The sequence below is a fragment of the Rhinatrema bivittatum genome, chromosome 3 (assembly GCF_901001135.1).
Source record: "Rhinatrema bivittatum chromosome 3, aRhiBiv1.1, whole genome shotgun sequence".
NCBI classification, from domain to species: Eukaryota; Metazoa; Chordata; class Amphibia; order Gymnophiona; family Rhinatrematidae; genus Rhinatrema; species Rhinatrema bivittatum.
This window is the reverse complement of record NC_042617.1, coordinates 569900916-569916768: the sequence shown is the minus strand read 5'-3', so window position 1 is coordinate 569916768 and position 15853 is coordinate 569900916. Positions and strand designations below refer to the sequence as shown.

General features: G+C 44.2%; 1 protein-coding gene across 1 annotated transcript in view; it reads right to left on the bottom strand.

The window, feature by feature from the left end:
* Window positions 1–3596: 3596 nt before the first annotated feature.
* The window catches only part of MTHFD1L (methylenetetrahydrofolate dehydrogenase (NADP+ dependent) 1 like), a 623332-nt gene continuing 611075 nt past the window's right edge, over window positions 3597–15853 (bottom strand). The window contains exon 28 of the mRNA XM_029596548.1: window positions 3597–5536. The gene's annotated coding sequence lies outside the window, so the exon portion shown is untranslated. The remainder of the gene's footprint in view (window positions 5537–15853) is intronic.

Genomic DNA, 15853 nt, shown 5'->3' with positions numbered 1-15853 from the left:
TCGACGGTAATCAACGGTAAAACAGGTAAAAACTTGAGTACCGCGGACTGAGGAGGGACCCCTGTGGGGCAATTAAACTTTTAGTAATTCCGTGAGGAAAATTCCTGTCAGGAATCACTTCAGAGCTCCTTTACCATGAGGCTACTGCTGCATGGAAAAAAGAAGACTGAAGGGGGACCCCTGCTGGCTGCAGGATTAGTGCCATGCTGGGCATGCCCAGTAGGGGCCAGTCAAAGTTCTGGAAACTTTGACAGAAGTTTTCTGTGATTGGGCTCCATCTTGATGATGTCACCCATATATGAGGACTACCATCCTACTTGTCCTGTAAGAAATATATATATATATACATCTCCGGGTTCTCCAAGCACAATTAAATTTGTCCCAAAGCCATGTCTGCATGCTATGGTGGACTTATCAAAACCACATACACAAGCAACAGAGCTTGAATAGTTAAATAATTTATCTAAAGGGCTGTCTAATAAATAAGGTTTTCATCCTCTTTCTAAACATCTGAATGCACTCTACCACCCTTATATCATCTGGGAGAATATACCAGAGTGGCATTTTATTTATAAAAAATGTTCTTGCATGCATCTCTGCTAGGTGAAATTGTCCAATGGATGGTACATCTAAAAGATTGTATGCTATGGATCTTAGCACCCTGGGTAATTTATAAATCCCTTGTGATCTTGGGCAATTCACTTCACCCTCCATTGCCTCAGATCCAAACAGGGAGGATAACTTTGAAAGAACTCCGCATGGCCCCTTATATGCATGTATATGGTTGTGTGAAAATCTACTATATTATTTTATGCGTGCATCTGGCCCATGCAGATTATAAAATGCGCTACGTCCACCCCTGAACATACACATGTATATTTCAGGATGCGCAAATATCAGCAATGCATTGAAAGCATGTACTTTTCTACCTATTTTATAAAAATATGTGCATATATTTAACACAGGAGAAAATATGTAATTGCGTTAAACCCTGATTTATACATGGACGTATATAAACCTTAAAATATGTGTACATACTTGAAATAACCAGTTTGCCAATACCTCCACCAGTTCACCCAGTCCATCTCCAGTTCATTGAGACCTTCCTAGTACTTCACCCTTAACACCCCCCTCCAGTTCACTCAGACCTCCCAACCAATAATAGCAGACAACAGACGAGTCTGATATCAATTGCACTAGATAATTAGCAGGTATAAAATTGCACAAATAAGTTGCCTAATTTATTCATGTAAATCTCTTATAAAATAGCAACTTATTCACATACCTCTTGGTCTCACCCAGGAACGCCCCTAAACTGCCCTTTTGTGCAGATGAATATGCGCATGAAACAAAAAATATGTTTGTACTTTTGATGTTTATAAAATCAAATGTACACAAGTACAAGCTACTTATGCAAAAATAATTTACAATGTAACTCCATTGAAAATTATCTCCTTAGACTGCAAACCCTCAGGGACAGGAAAATACTTACAGTACCTCAATGTAATCTGCTTTGAAATGGATGACCAGTCACATAATCAAACAAATTATTCTCTTACAGAATTCTCAGCTTTATTTGGAAATTCAGAGCAATAAAAATAACAGATTTAAAGAAAGCACACTAGGTTGTATTTGGATTAGTGCATGGGGTTTCAAATCTGTGCAGCTATAGGATGCTTGATAGGTTTTTCACTATACCAGCAGTTTTCTCCATTGAAAATGTTGGGATATATTTTTTTAATAGATCTGGAGAAAATGTTGAACTGCAACCAAACTTGGATAATCAGTCCTGTAGTCTTTTCAACTTACTGAACATTCTTGTTGAGCTACAAATGTCGTATTTATTTATTTTAAGAGCCTTACAAATGGAAATTTGTTCTCTGTCAACAAATGAAGGGAAAAACCAGGGCACAGTGACATTAAAGAACTGTATGTGTTATGGATAGCTGACTATGAAGAATGCTTACTGATACTTATGGCCAGATTTGTTTCATGCCAAACACGTGCAAGAATCCCTTGGTATCACTTTGCTTGCACAGTTTTGAAATACTATGCATTTGGGTGGGGTAAAAGAAATTCACAGGAAAAAATTTAACATACAAAACCTGCTGCGATACTTTTGTTCCATTATTACATTTAGTGTTTCTGGCCAAAAGTCTTATGGCACTCTTCAGAAGATTTTGACTATACAAATTTTTGTTTGGTAGATTTTTTGTTATTCTTTAGTTACATGAACTTAAATCCTCATGGCAAATGATTTGCCATTTCAAAACTGTGCCGACAAAGCAACTTGAAAGGATTTTGCACTTTTTTTTTTTACACACATAGGGGCGGATTTTAAGAGCCCTGCTCGCGTAAATCCGCCCAAAACCGGGCGGATTTAGGCGAGCAGGGCCCTGCGCGCCGGTGAGCCTATTTTACATAGGCTCACCGGCGCGCGCAGACCCCGGGACTCGCGTAAGTCCCGGGGTTCTCCGAGGGGGGCGTGTCGGGGGCGTGTTGGGGGGTTGGCCCGGTCGTCGCGGCGTTTCGGAGGCGTGTCGGCAGCGTTTTGGGGGCGGGTGCGGGGGCGTGGCTACGGGCCGGGGCGGTCCGGGGGCGTGGCCGCGCCCTCCGTACCCGCCCCCAGGTCGCGGCCCAGCGCGCAGGAGGCCCGCTCGCGCGCGGGGATTTACTTCTCCCTCCGGGAGGCGTAAATCCCCGGAGAAAGGTAAGGGGGGGGTGTAGACAGGGCCGGGCGGGTGGGTTAGGTAGAGGAAGGGAGGGGAAGGTGAGGGGAGGGCGTTAGAGGATTCCCTCCAAGGCCGCTCCGATTTCGGAGCGGCCTTGGAGGGAACTGGGGTAGGCTGCGCGGCTTGGCGCGCGCCGGCTATACAAAATCGATAGCCTTGCGCGCGCCGATCCAGGTTTTTAGCAGATACGCGCGGCTCCGCGCGTATCTGCTAAAATCCAGCGTACTTTTGTTTGCGCCTGGAGCGCAAACAAAAGTAGGCCTATTCGCGGAGTCTGAAAATCCGCCCCATAATGGGCCAGATTTTAATATCTACGTGCGGGCGTGGATTTATGCGCGCAACCTGGCACGCACAAATCTATGCCCGATTTTATAACATGTGCGATTTTATAACTTGTGCACCTTGCGTGCGCCGAGCCCTAGGGGAGCCCCGATGGCATTCCCTGTTCCCTCCGAGGCCGCTCCAAAATCCTTCGGCAAGATCAAATACCAGCCATCATCATCTTATTTATGAAGTGCCCTTCAGGCACATAAAAATACTTTGCTTTCAGACACTGTTTTTAGTACTCTGAAGTTGTTTGATGAGAGAGGAAACCCACAAACTCTTACTGTTTTCACTTTGCTTTTGGTCCCCTCGCCTAATGTGTGGCTCTCTGCCAGCAGCGCCTCCAGGAGCACCTATTGGTAAGTCAGAAATCCAAAATTGGAGCGGCCTCGGAGGGAACTTTCCTTCTGCCCCCCCCTCACTTCCCCCCCCTTACCCGCCCCCCAGCCATACCGAACCCCCCGACCTTTATTTTACAAGTTGCGCCTGCCTCGCATGCCGGCCGAGTGCCGGTGCACGAGCCTCCGGCCAGACCTCTGGCCACGCCCCCCGCCTCGCCCCTTTTTCCAAGCCCCGGGACATACGTGCGTCGCCGGGCCTATGCAAAAAATAGGCTCGGCGCGCGTAGGGCTTTTAAAATCTGCCCCATTACTTATATCTGGAACTTAGTCTCTGTAGCTGATAACATTAAACATAATCTGGTAGATTCTAAAAGCATTAAGGGCACCAAAGCCGGGAGATACGCATATGACTTGGCCTGGCGCACTCTGCGCAGATTTAAAAAACTGTGCAAGCATGCGCCTATCTCCTGATACCTGCACGAATTTAAAAGTTCAAAAAAGGGGTAGGGGTGTGGGCAGGGTTTAGGCGGGGCATGGGCGGGCTCGGTCTGTAACATGAAGCCTGCCTGTAAGTATTTACGTGCAGAAGCGTGCGCAGGGGTCCCCTACTGCGTAACTTTACTTCCGCTACGGATGGCATGCAAGTAATAAAAAAGACAAAAACTAGGCTAATCAGTGGGGTTTTAAGGGTCATGGCTAATAGGGAGGCAAGTTGACTAGGGTGTTTAGGAAGTCCTCTCTTTTACTGGGGTGAAGTGGGAATGAACTGGGGAAACAGGTAACTGTGTGGGCGCACGTATCTACTAAAATCCCCCTCACACACCTGAGGCATTTGCGCGCACATGCAAACGTCAATGTAAAGTTGTGCACACATGTATGCGCATACAGCCGATTTTATAACACCTGCATGTATATGCGTAAATACGCACGTATGTTGTAAAACTGCTGCGTGAGCCAGTAAATGTGTGCACGTGCGCACGGGTCTTAAAATTCAGCTCAAAGTGAGGGCAGTATTCAAACAAGTCTGCATAAGAAAACTGGCACAAGCACGTCCAAGTTACACCAGTTTTCAAAATGACACGTGTACACACCATGCCCGCTTTTAAAAATTATCCCACCAAGACTACCCGCACAAGTTACACCTGCTGTTTATTCTGCACAAGTTTCCTGAAAACTTATGCGCATACTGTCAACTTTTACAAAAGATTGTGCGCAAGTCCAAATTCGTCCAAACTCTGCCTCCAGGAACGCCTCTCCACTCAGTCCGGGTAGACTTGTGCGCCAACATGACATATCAGGCAGGAAATTTGGTAAAAAGTCACTTTTGCGTATAATATATTGCTTTACGTTCATTAGACCCTTTTAAAATGATCCTTCGGCAAGATCAAATACCAGCCATCATCATCTTATTTATGAAGTGCCCTTCAGGCACATAAAAATACTTTGCTTTCAGACACTGTTTTTTTAGTACTTTGAAGTTGTTTGATGAGAGAGGAAACCCGCAAACTCTTACTGTTTTCACTTTGCTTTTGGTCCCCTCGCCTAACGCGTGGCTCTCTGCCAGCAGCGCCTCCAGGAGCACCTGCTGGTAAGTCAGAAATCCACAGCCACGCGGTGACAGCTCCAGCACTGGGAGCCGAAATGCAGCTTCTCCAGAGCAGTCAGGTTTTATTAGACCTCTGGTTTTGACTTGTGCACAGTTTCTCCAGATGACTTAGGTACTTTTTTTTAAATTAACAGCATATATGAAAGACACAAGCAGCCGGGGGAGAGGAATGCTTCATTTTTTAAACCACGCTCTTCTTCAAAGCCTCCTGAAAAACCTCCAGGAGTACTGAATATGCCAGGATAAATATCGTAAAAGAACAGATCTCTGCAGTAAGCTGAGAATACATCCGTCTGTTTCCTTTCTTCTCCTTGTTGGGAAGCATCGGCCTGAGGGAGGAAGAAAGGTTGGTGGGGGAGGAGGAATGGCTTGCATGTGTATTATAAAAAAAAAAAAAGCAAATTATACAGAAGCTGAAATGCGGAGTAGTTCTGTGCTCTTCAGCTTATCACAGTATTCAGTGGGCAGCACACAGCGACTTCCTTAGGTCCAGCTGCAGGACAGGCAGGAGCAGCGTTTTGCAGTTCCGAACTCTAGAACAGAAGAGAACAATTGAGTCATTGTATTTACTGAATTCTTATAAGTAATAAATAAAAATAATAAAAAAAAAAGAACACAGGGCAGGATTTTAACATCTTAAGACAACGAATCTTATTTTTTGGCCTGGTAACTTTCCTCCTGCTCTTTTGGGTTTCCAGTTCAATAGGAACTGGTCCTTACTAGGAAACAGTATCAGAACTACCTGTTATCCTACCCCCCCCTCTCCCCATTTGTAAACTTCTCTCCCCTCCCATCGAGCCCAGTCATTGCAGCCACGGTCCTCAGCCAGAGGCCACAGATCATGGCTTCTTCTGGAACCTGACACGTGTCCCAGTCAGAGTCTGGTTACTAGATGTTACTATTGTGTAATGGCCGAGACTCAATCCAGGAACTAGAAGCTCTACTTGGGAAGGCAACAGGTTAATAAAAAGAATGCATTTAACACATCCAAGACCCACCCAAAAGAAATGTAAGGAAAACACAATGCTGGCCCTCTGAAAAGCCTTCATATATTTATTGAAAACCAGAGGGCATGACAAAGTAGCAGTGAGAATCTTGTATGTTGGGGGAAGGTAAGCTACAGAAAAAGCCAGATTGGATAAAGATCAATTTGGCTTGTGCTTTCATGCCTCTTTTTCCATGAAAATGATAAAGCCTATTGCACTCATTTGAACTGGGCTTGTAATAAGAGTACAAAACAGAATTAAGTGACTTTCAGCTGTACTTTACAATATTAGTCAATTCAAGAGTTCATATTGCTTGAATGGCTTAGGAAGTGTCAGCAGAACTCCCAGACAGATTTATGGCTTTTTAAAAATAATATATGTAAAGCAAGTTTGCTCACCGCAAATGGTGTTTTCCGTAGATAGTAGGATGGATTAACCATTACATGTGGGTGATGTCACCCAGCGGCACCGAGCAGGCTTGTCTCTCCTAGCTAGTAGAGCTTTACTGAGCATGTGTGGGAGTTCCCACATGGGTATTGCCTCGAGAGCCTCCTCATTCTATATCAAAACTAAATCTAGTTAGGTAATCAACTCTCCAGGGAGACAGGAGGGCATTCCATGGCTAATTCATTCTGCTATCTATGGAAAACACCATTTACGGTGAGCAGACTTGCTTTTTATGTCGATAGGGAGTCCCAAGCAGAGGGTTGCCGTGAAGTGATTATTGAACAAACAACCCAGATTCCAAGGTGGAAAGCAGAATACTGCGAGAACAGGTTACACAAAACTACTTGCCCAAATTTACTGTTAGTCCTTGAGAGGTTGTCCAGACAATAATGGGATGTAACAGTATGAACTGATGACCAAGTTGCAGCTTTGAAATGACCTTGGAGGAACTTCTTTAAGATGATCATCAGTGACATTAACCTGTTCAGGGGCAAGATGGCGGCGTAGCCAGGTATGGACGCGCTGAGCTCTGAACTTTTGCTGTTTCGTTTGAATAATGCCCGCGAAAAGGGAAAACTCTGAATCTTTCCCTCAGATTCTGAAGTTATGGCCACTCAGCGATTAATAACTTCGTACGTACCAGGAAGGATCGTAGAACCGGGAGGAGGAAACTCCGCTGTGGGGCTCTCCGAGGAAGCGGTGGCTCCGCCTGGAGACATATCTCTTACCCCCCCGGATCCTCGCAGACCCGAAATGACTCCACTTCCCGCGAGCCCTCAGGCCGCGGGGTCGCACACTCGTGACGCAGTTGGAGCGACCGACGTTGAGGGAGGCCAGAGCGCAGAGGGTGCCGAATCTCCGTTGTGGCCCAGAGAATGCCTGGACACTTCAGGCAATGAACATCGAGGTCTGCTGCCTACAGCATCGACCCCGACCCTGATGAGGGTAACAGAGAGGAACGACGGAGAAACAAGCATGCCTGGACAGGAAGATACCCCGGCGAGAATATCTCCGGTAACGAAGGGGGGTGAGGAAACTCATAAACCCCGCTTTCGGATGCCAGGTAGGCCTGAGAAAATAACTTTGGAAGCGATTTGGGACATAATGGCTGCATTGGTGGAATCGATAGGGCGGTATCAAGATAAGTTGGAAGGAGTTGAACATAAAGTGGAGGTTTTAGACACTCAGATTCATGAATTGGAGCCAAGACTGGGAACAGTAGAGGCGGATTTAAGGAAAGCTGATGAATGCAGTGTTAAGATGATTAAGGACTTAAATATGGTGTCTAGAAGACTGGAATATTTAGAAAATTATTCTCGTCATTTGAACCTGAGATTTTTGAATTTCCCGAAAATTGTAGGAGAACTCCCTTATATCACTCTTAAGAAATACTTCAAAGAGGTTTTGAAATTTCAAGAAGAAAATTTACCTTCTGTGAATAAAGTTTATTACATGCCAGTGTCCACAAGAAATAGAGAGCAGCAGCAACTGGATATGAATAAAGGAAATCTGACACAGTTTCTTGAGGACTCTGCTAGAGAATATTACAAATGTGCTACTCTCATGGTATCCTTTATAATTGAGAAGGACGTAACGGAGATAATGAAGAGATATTTTAGAAATGTTGATATGTCTTTTAGAGGAACGCTGATACGGGTGTTCCCAGATTTTGCTCCGGTTACTCAGGAAAGAAGACGAGAATTTCTCGTTATGAGACTGCAGGTGTTGGCATTAGGTTTTTCTTATGTATTAAAATACCCTTGTAAATGTGTCATAAAATCTCCAAAAGATTGCTATATTTTTTTTCTACCCTGAGCAATTAAAATCTTTCCTAAATGCAAGGAGGACAATTGTTACCTCCGGAGTAAAGCCAAATGAAGGATCAATTAAATAAATAGCGGTCCTTGAACTACGTTAATGCCCAATTCTTCATAAATATTTCTTTGTTAAATTCTTCCAAATTACTGCCTCTAGTTTGAGTTTCTTTAAGGGGAAGTGGATTATACTAGAGTTTTCATGCAAATATTTATAATTTATTTTGTACAATGTATGTATAATTGCATTTCTTTTTCAATAAGCAGTTTTATTTGACTTGCTGTAATGTTTAAAATCAATAAAAATAAAATTAAAAAAAAAAAAAAAGATCATCAGTAGAAGCCATAGCTCTGACTTGATGAGCTTCATCAGAGTCTGTGTTCTGCAGTCCTGCTAAGGTTTAGCAGCACTGAAATACATTCCACTATCCAGATAGACAATGTATGCTTTTTTGACTGTGATGCAAAGTTTTATTTATCAGATTTTTATATTCCGCTTTTTGGTACATCAAAGCGGATTACATTCAGGTACTGTAGTTATTTCTCTGTCCCCAGAGGGCTCACAATCTAAGTTTGTACCTGAGGCAATGGAGAGTAAAGTGACTTGCCCAAGGTTGCAAGGAGCAGCAGTCTGTGAAGCCTGGCAATGTGGAGTTCTTCTTTCATACTAGGCGAAGACTCTTTATAATCTAAGGTATGAAGGGCGCCTTTTCTTTCATTGTCATGTGGTCTCGGAAAAAAGGTAGATAGTACAATGAATTAATTGATATGGAAAGCCAAGACAACATTTAGTAGAAATTTTGATTGCGTGGGAAGGACTACCTGATTATGGAAGACCTGCATAGATGGCATATAGTGGACACAAGCTTGGCACTTGCTGACTTTTGTAGCTGAGATAACTGCGATGAGGAATGCTACTTTCCATTTCAATTCATCTGTACTGGCCTGAAAGACAGCTTCAAGATTTGAGAAAGTACAATACTGAAGTCCCATGGAACTGGAGGTTTTTGTGTTGGGGGCTTAATGCAGCACAAGCCAAACATCTTTATATCAGTGGATGAATAGAGATGGGCTTGGCATGCACTTGAATGCTGTAAGTCATTAAGGCACTGAGATGTACTTTTACCAATGATGTGGCGAGGCATGAGTCAGAAAGGATGAGCAAGTAAAATAGCAAGTGCTTGGGCTTATCAGAGAATGGATCCAAGGTTTTCTGTTGGCACTATTTGGAATATCTGATCCATTTGAAGGCATAGCTCTATCTGGTGGATGACTTTATAGCTTTAATTACTCCAAACAAAGAGAGATGAGGAGTTACTGAGCATTAAATAGGCAAACCATTAGAATGAATTATAGAAGGGTTGGATGACAGAGCATTTGTTCATCTTGCGTTAACAACGTACGGCCTGTTCCCAGATATATTTGGGGATCTACTGGAAAATTGTGCAAGATATGCAAACCATGTGTGTCTAGGTCATGCTGCAGCAATAAGAACCAACAAGTAAATATTAAAAGGTGTATGTGTGCACCCATAAATGTGCGTATTGGGCATGCAAGCAAAAATACCCTTGATTTTATATTGTGCGTACAAGTATACACGTACCATTTAAAATAACCCGACCGTGCGTATGTATTGGAGCCTTTATGCACGTATGCACACAAGTGACTGGCTGGGGTGGGAGAGAGAGAGAGAGAGACTCTTAAAGGGCCAATCTGACACTCTCTATATATCATACTGTAAGAGGGGCACTTTCAACAGAGTGGGTTTTGGGGAGGGACACTGTTACAAGGGTCCATGGACCCTTGCACCCTAGGCAGACCAATGTTAACAATGACCCCCCCAAACCCAAGTTGAAAGTGCACCCCCCTCTCTCTCTATATATATATATAGAGAGAGAGTCAGATTAGCCCTTTAAAAGAGTCCCTCCCCCCACCTGTATTCAGAATCCCTCTGGGCCAAACGTGCGCCTCTTCAGAACCAGCAGTAATGTTACCTGTGTAACTTGGAGCACATTGCCATGGTCAGCCTTGCAAAATTCAGAGGTTATGTGCATATATCTTGACTCCACCCCGGAACATCCTTTCCCTGCCCCTTTTCTGCCTCCTTATTCTTGACGCATGCACAGGTATGCACATGTGTACTTCCCGGCTTCTTAAAATTCGCATTGGTAATGCATGGCCCACAAACGCATGTATGAGGCAGTTTTTGCACGAGCAACGCTTTGAGAATCTACCTGCAAGTGAGCACAATCTTGCAGCAGCTTTTCCACTGTTCTGGCAACCAACATTAATGCTGGAACAGTGTCCATGAGATTTGTTTCCTAATTGAAGAGGAGAGTATCCTGGGCCAGTCTGAAATTGCTGGGTAGATTTGATAGTTTTCTATTCTGCTGTGACACAAACAGGTCAATTGACAGCCAATCCCCTAAGTTGAATAGTTTGTTGGCTGGTGATTGTCAGAAGGATCACTCGTGCAGTCGAAATACTCTGCTAAGGTGATCTGCCAGCTTGTTGGAGATTCCTGGAAGATAGGTGGCTTGAATGACAGGCCAATGTCTGGTTGCACACTCCCAAAACTTTAATGTTTTCATGCCTCCCTGTTTGCTGACATAAAATATAACAACCTGGTGTCTGAGTGACAATGCTCTTCCCTCCAAGAATATGTGTGAATGTTGATAGAGCCTATCTGATAGCCATTAATTCTAGCAGTGTGAAAGTGGCTTTCCTCATAAGACTAGGTGCTCTGGGAGGAAGTCTCTGTCACCATACCTCCAAAAAGATTTGGATTTTGTATCACATCAGAATGGAGTTTGGAGGGATGAAAAACTGGGCTTAAGTTTATGCTGGGCCTGTTGTGTAATAGAATGACGGTGCTCAAACTGCTGAGGTCTGACCGGAAGTAGTTGATGATGTTGGGCTGGAAGAAGTGTGGGCGATACTAATGAGAAGGCTGGAAATTCACACTTGTGAAAATATGACTATTTATAAGTGAAGAAAAGTCTCGGGGACCCTCAAAAGGTTTAGACCACTACAGTCCATTTCATTAAGACCAGGTAGGACCAGTGAGATCTTGTGGGCATCATATTGGATGCTACTTGCCCTGAGCCACAGCATATGCTGAGCTCCAACTGAAGCTGAGGAGGTGTGAGAAATGGAGTCGAAAAATTTGTAGATAGAATGGAGAAGGTGATGAATGCACTATTTTGCCTTCAAAAGTAATTGTGGGATTGAAGGGGTTAATAAACATGTGGATAAAGGTGAACCAGTAGATGTAGTGTATTTGGATTTTCAGAAGGCATTTGACAAAGTCCTTCATGAGAGGCTTCTAAGAAAACTAAAAAGTCATGGGATAGGAGGCGATGTCCTTTCGTGGATTACAAACTGGTTAAAAGACAGGAAACAGAGAGTAGGATTAAATGGTCAATTTTCTCAGTGGAAAAGGGTAAACAGTGGAGTGCCTCAGGAATCTGTACTTGGACAGGTGCTTTTCAATATATATATAAATGATCTGGAAAGGAATACGACGAGTGAGGTTATCAAATTTGCGGATGATACAAAATTATTCAGAGTAGTTAAATCACAAGCGGATTGTGATACATTACAGGAGGACCTTGCAAGACTGGAAGATTGGGCATCCAAATGGTAAATGAAATTTAATGTGGACAAGTGCAAGGAGTTGCATAAAGGGAAAATTAACCCTTGCTGTAGCTACACGATGTTAGGTTCCATATTAGGAGCTACCACCCAGGAAAAAGATCTAGGCATCATAGTGGATAATACTTTAAAATCCTCGGCTCAGTGTGCTGCAGCAGTCAAAAAAGCAAATAGAATGTTAAGAATTATTAGGAAGGGAATGGTTAATAGAATGGAAAATGTCATAATGCCTCTGTATCGCCACATGGTGAGACCGCACCTTGAATACTGTGTACAATTCTGGTCACCGCATTTCAAAAAAGATATAGTTGCGATGGAGAAGGTACAGAGAAGGGCAATCAAAATGATACAGGGGATGGAACAGCTCCCCTATGAGGAAAGGCTGAAGAGGTTAGGGCTGTTCAGCTTGGAGAAGAGACGGCTGAGGGGGGATATGATAGAGGTCTTTAAGGTCATGAGAGGTCTTGAACGAGTAGATGTGACTCGGTTATTTACACTTTCGAATAATAGAAGGACTAGGGGGCATTCCATGAAGTTAGCAAGTAGCACATTTAAGACTAATCGGAGAAAATTCTTTTTCACTCAATGCACAATAAAGCTCTGGAATTTGTTGCCAGAGGATGTGGTTAGTGCAGTTAGTGTAGCTGGGTTCAAAAAAGGTTTGGATAAGTTCTTGGAGGAGAAGTCCATTAATGGCTATTAATCAATTTTACTTAGGTAATAGCCACTGCTATTAATTGCATCAGTAGCATGGGTTCTTCTTAGTGTTTGGGTACTTTGCCAGGTTCTTGTGGCCTGGTTTTGGCCTCTGTTGGAAACAGGATGCTGGGCTTGATGGACCCTTGGTCTGACCCAGCATGGCAATTTCTTATGTTCTTGTCACCAGTTGTTATTGATCACTGGCCTAGGGCCTAAAGGAAAATGTTGATGGTGACCCTGGCCAGGGAATGTTTGAAGGAAGGGATCAGATACAGAAGGGATTTGAGGGTTGGATTAGCTGACAAAGGGTTTCAGAAGGATTAGATGGAGATAGTGTATTGGGGGAGGGCAAGGAAGGAGGGTGAGAGGGAATGACAGAAAACTGAGTGGGGGATGAAAGAGAGGAGTTGGGCGGTGTGAGAGGAGGGCTGTAAAGAGGTGAGAAGGGCTAGGAGATGGATGAAGAGAGAATGAGTGATGGACTGAGAGGGAGGGGATGACAGAGGGTCACAGTTGGGGGAGGGGATCAGTTCAGGGATACAAAAAGGGTTAGGGAGAGTGAGGGGACAGGCTAGGGAAGTGACAGACTGGATTTGTATTTTTATCTGGCAGATGTAAGAAGGGATCCGCTGGAGGGGAGGAGTTTAAGAGAGGGTGTAGAGAGGATGAAAAAGGAGATTAGCTGGGGACACAGAATGCAATGATTGTTGGAGGTGGACTGCCCCCTTCCCAAATTTATTTTGGTTATCACCTGGGGTCATGTGAATTTTAAAGTTCTAAAATGGGGTCTTGTTGGCTAAAAGTTTGGGAAGCCCTGATCTAAAGCATATTACCTGCCTCCTTGCGTGAAAAAAAAAAAGGAGGCTGCTGCTCAATCATCTGAGACTGAACTCATATTTGACTTTCTGAACACATCCTTGAGAAGGATGAGAATAAGATCAGCCCACTCTGATAGTTAATTTTGTTCTTGAGCCAGCTAGAGACTGGATACCTGGTTTGTTCTTTACACAAACAAGAAACCCAGTTTCTGGATTGTAAAATTTGTGTATTTTCAGATGTAGCAAGGGTAGTGCAAAGAAGGTAATGATTTGTATCGAGGCCTAGAGTTTTCCAGCTGGGCAGGTTATTTTGGCTGAATTTCACCATGCAAATGTGTGATTAAATATCTATTAAATATATATTTTCTGAGCCATTTCATTTAACCGACTTTTTTTTTTGACAGCAATGTTATTGTCGTATACTTCCAGTGTTGCTGTCAGCTACCAGGGGGGGGTGGGAACAGAGGTAGCAGGTGGGTGGGGAAGGAGGGAATCATGATTTTGCATAACAAATTGGAGAAGAGGGGCTGCTTGCCCTTGAGGTGCTGGTGCCTCCTTTTTTTTTTTTACTTTTTAAATTTGGTGGGTTGGGGAGGGAGGGGGGAGATTGAATACTATGCCGACACTTATTTTAAAATATTTTCTGGGGTGTTGGGCTGGAAGATTAGGCCTGAAGGCCTCAAAGTTTTTTTTAAGTTATATTTTATAGCCACAATAAGCTCCCACCTTCAGACTGCCTGGATCACTGATCAACCCAGTGATGGGCCTGTGCATTAGGCAACACTTTTTACGATATGACCATGGCATCAATTATCTTATGATCAAGATACTAAAATAGAAATCCATGACAATCCAGGAACATAAGACATTTGAAATGAAAATGGCAACACACACTTCAATACTAACGTATCGAAACACTTGTGGTTTGTTTTAACTCACTACCAGATATAATCTTACTGTCTTTCTATCGCCTCCCTATCCCTCTAATACATCAACAGCCCCCTTTCCCCTTTATATCCCCACGTAATATAGTAGGGATGTGCAATCAGTTTTCCCAAATTAGGCAATTTCAATGATTCCTGTTAGCGCGCACTAACCCAAAAATCGGGTCTCCCCCCAAAAAAACCCCCAAACCACGGGAAAAACGAAATTCCTGCGGAGGCCCGAAACGAAGCCAGACATGAAATTCTAACCCAAATCACATCTCTATAATATAATCTACGATTCACTTGTATTTTCTGGCAACCTCATTTTTGGCTTTCACCTGCTCATTCTGTTTTGACCCAAGGAAGAGAGTACTGGTTCTGAAAGCTAGTGAGGTTTAGCATTTTCTGTGTGTGCAGGGAAAAAGTGAGGAATTGTATTCTAGACAGATAGTGGGCAACATATTTAGATAAGGGGGGATCTATGGCTGATTTCAGTCACTGCTCTTGGAAGGGATCATCTGATTGGGCAGGAGTGAGTGAGTGTCTGGCTAAAAGAGAATTATCTTATTGCACCACAAAAACATAAGCAGAAAATGTATTTGCCTTTCAGATGTGTAAAACATTGTTAAAATTTAAAAAACCCAAAACGTTCAAACTGACTATGAATGTTTAGGGGTAGATTTTTAAAAAAAGCGCGATCGCGTACTTTTGTTTGCGCAGCAGGCCAAAACAAAAGTACGCTGGATTTTATAAGATACGTGCATAGCCGCGCGTATCCTGGATCAGTGCGCGCAAGGCTGCCGATTTTGGGCAGCCTGTGCGCGCCGAACCGCGCAGCCTGCCTCCGTTCCCTCCGAGGCCGCTCCGATTTCGGAGCGGCCTTGGAGGGAAATCTCTTTCGCCCTCCCCTCACCTTCCCCTCCCTTCCTCTACCTAACCCACCCCCCCGGCCCTATCTAAACCCCCCCCTTACCTTTGTCCCTAGATTTACGCCTGCGAGAAGCAGACGTAAATCTACGCGCACCAGCGGATTGCTGGCGTGCCGTCTTCCGACCCGGGGGTTGGTCCGGAGGCCTGGACCATGCCCCCGGACCGGCGCCATGCCCCCGGTCCGGCGCCATGCCCCCGGTCCCGCCCCCGAAACACCGTGTCATCCGGTCCCGCCCCCGACACGCCCCCTTCGAAAACCCCGGGACCTACGCACGTCCCAGGGCTCTGCGCGCGGCGGCTGCCTATGGAAAATAGGCGCGCCGGCGCGCAAGGCCCTGCTCGCATAAATCCGGGCGGATTTACGCGAGCAGGGCTTTTAAAATCCGCCCCTTAATGAATTGATAGAACTTCTCCCCTACAATCAAATTTCACTTATACAAGAGCAATAAAACTTGTGGTGAGGAAATTGTCACTCATAATTACTTGGCAAGTTATAACATGGATGTGAGACATGTTATGTTCAACAGAACCTGTGACATAATTTTCCTGTTAGTGAGTGAACTGCAAGAAGCCTGA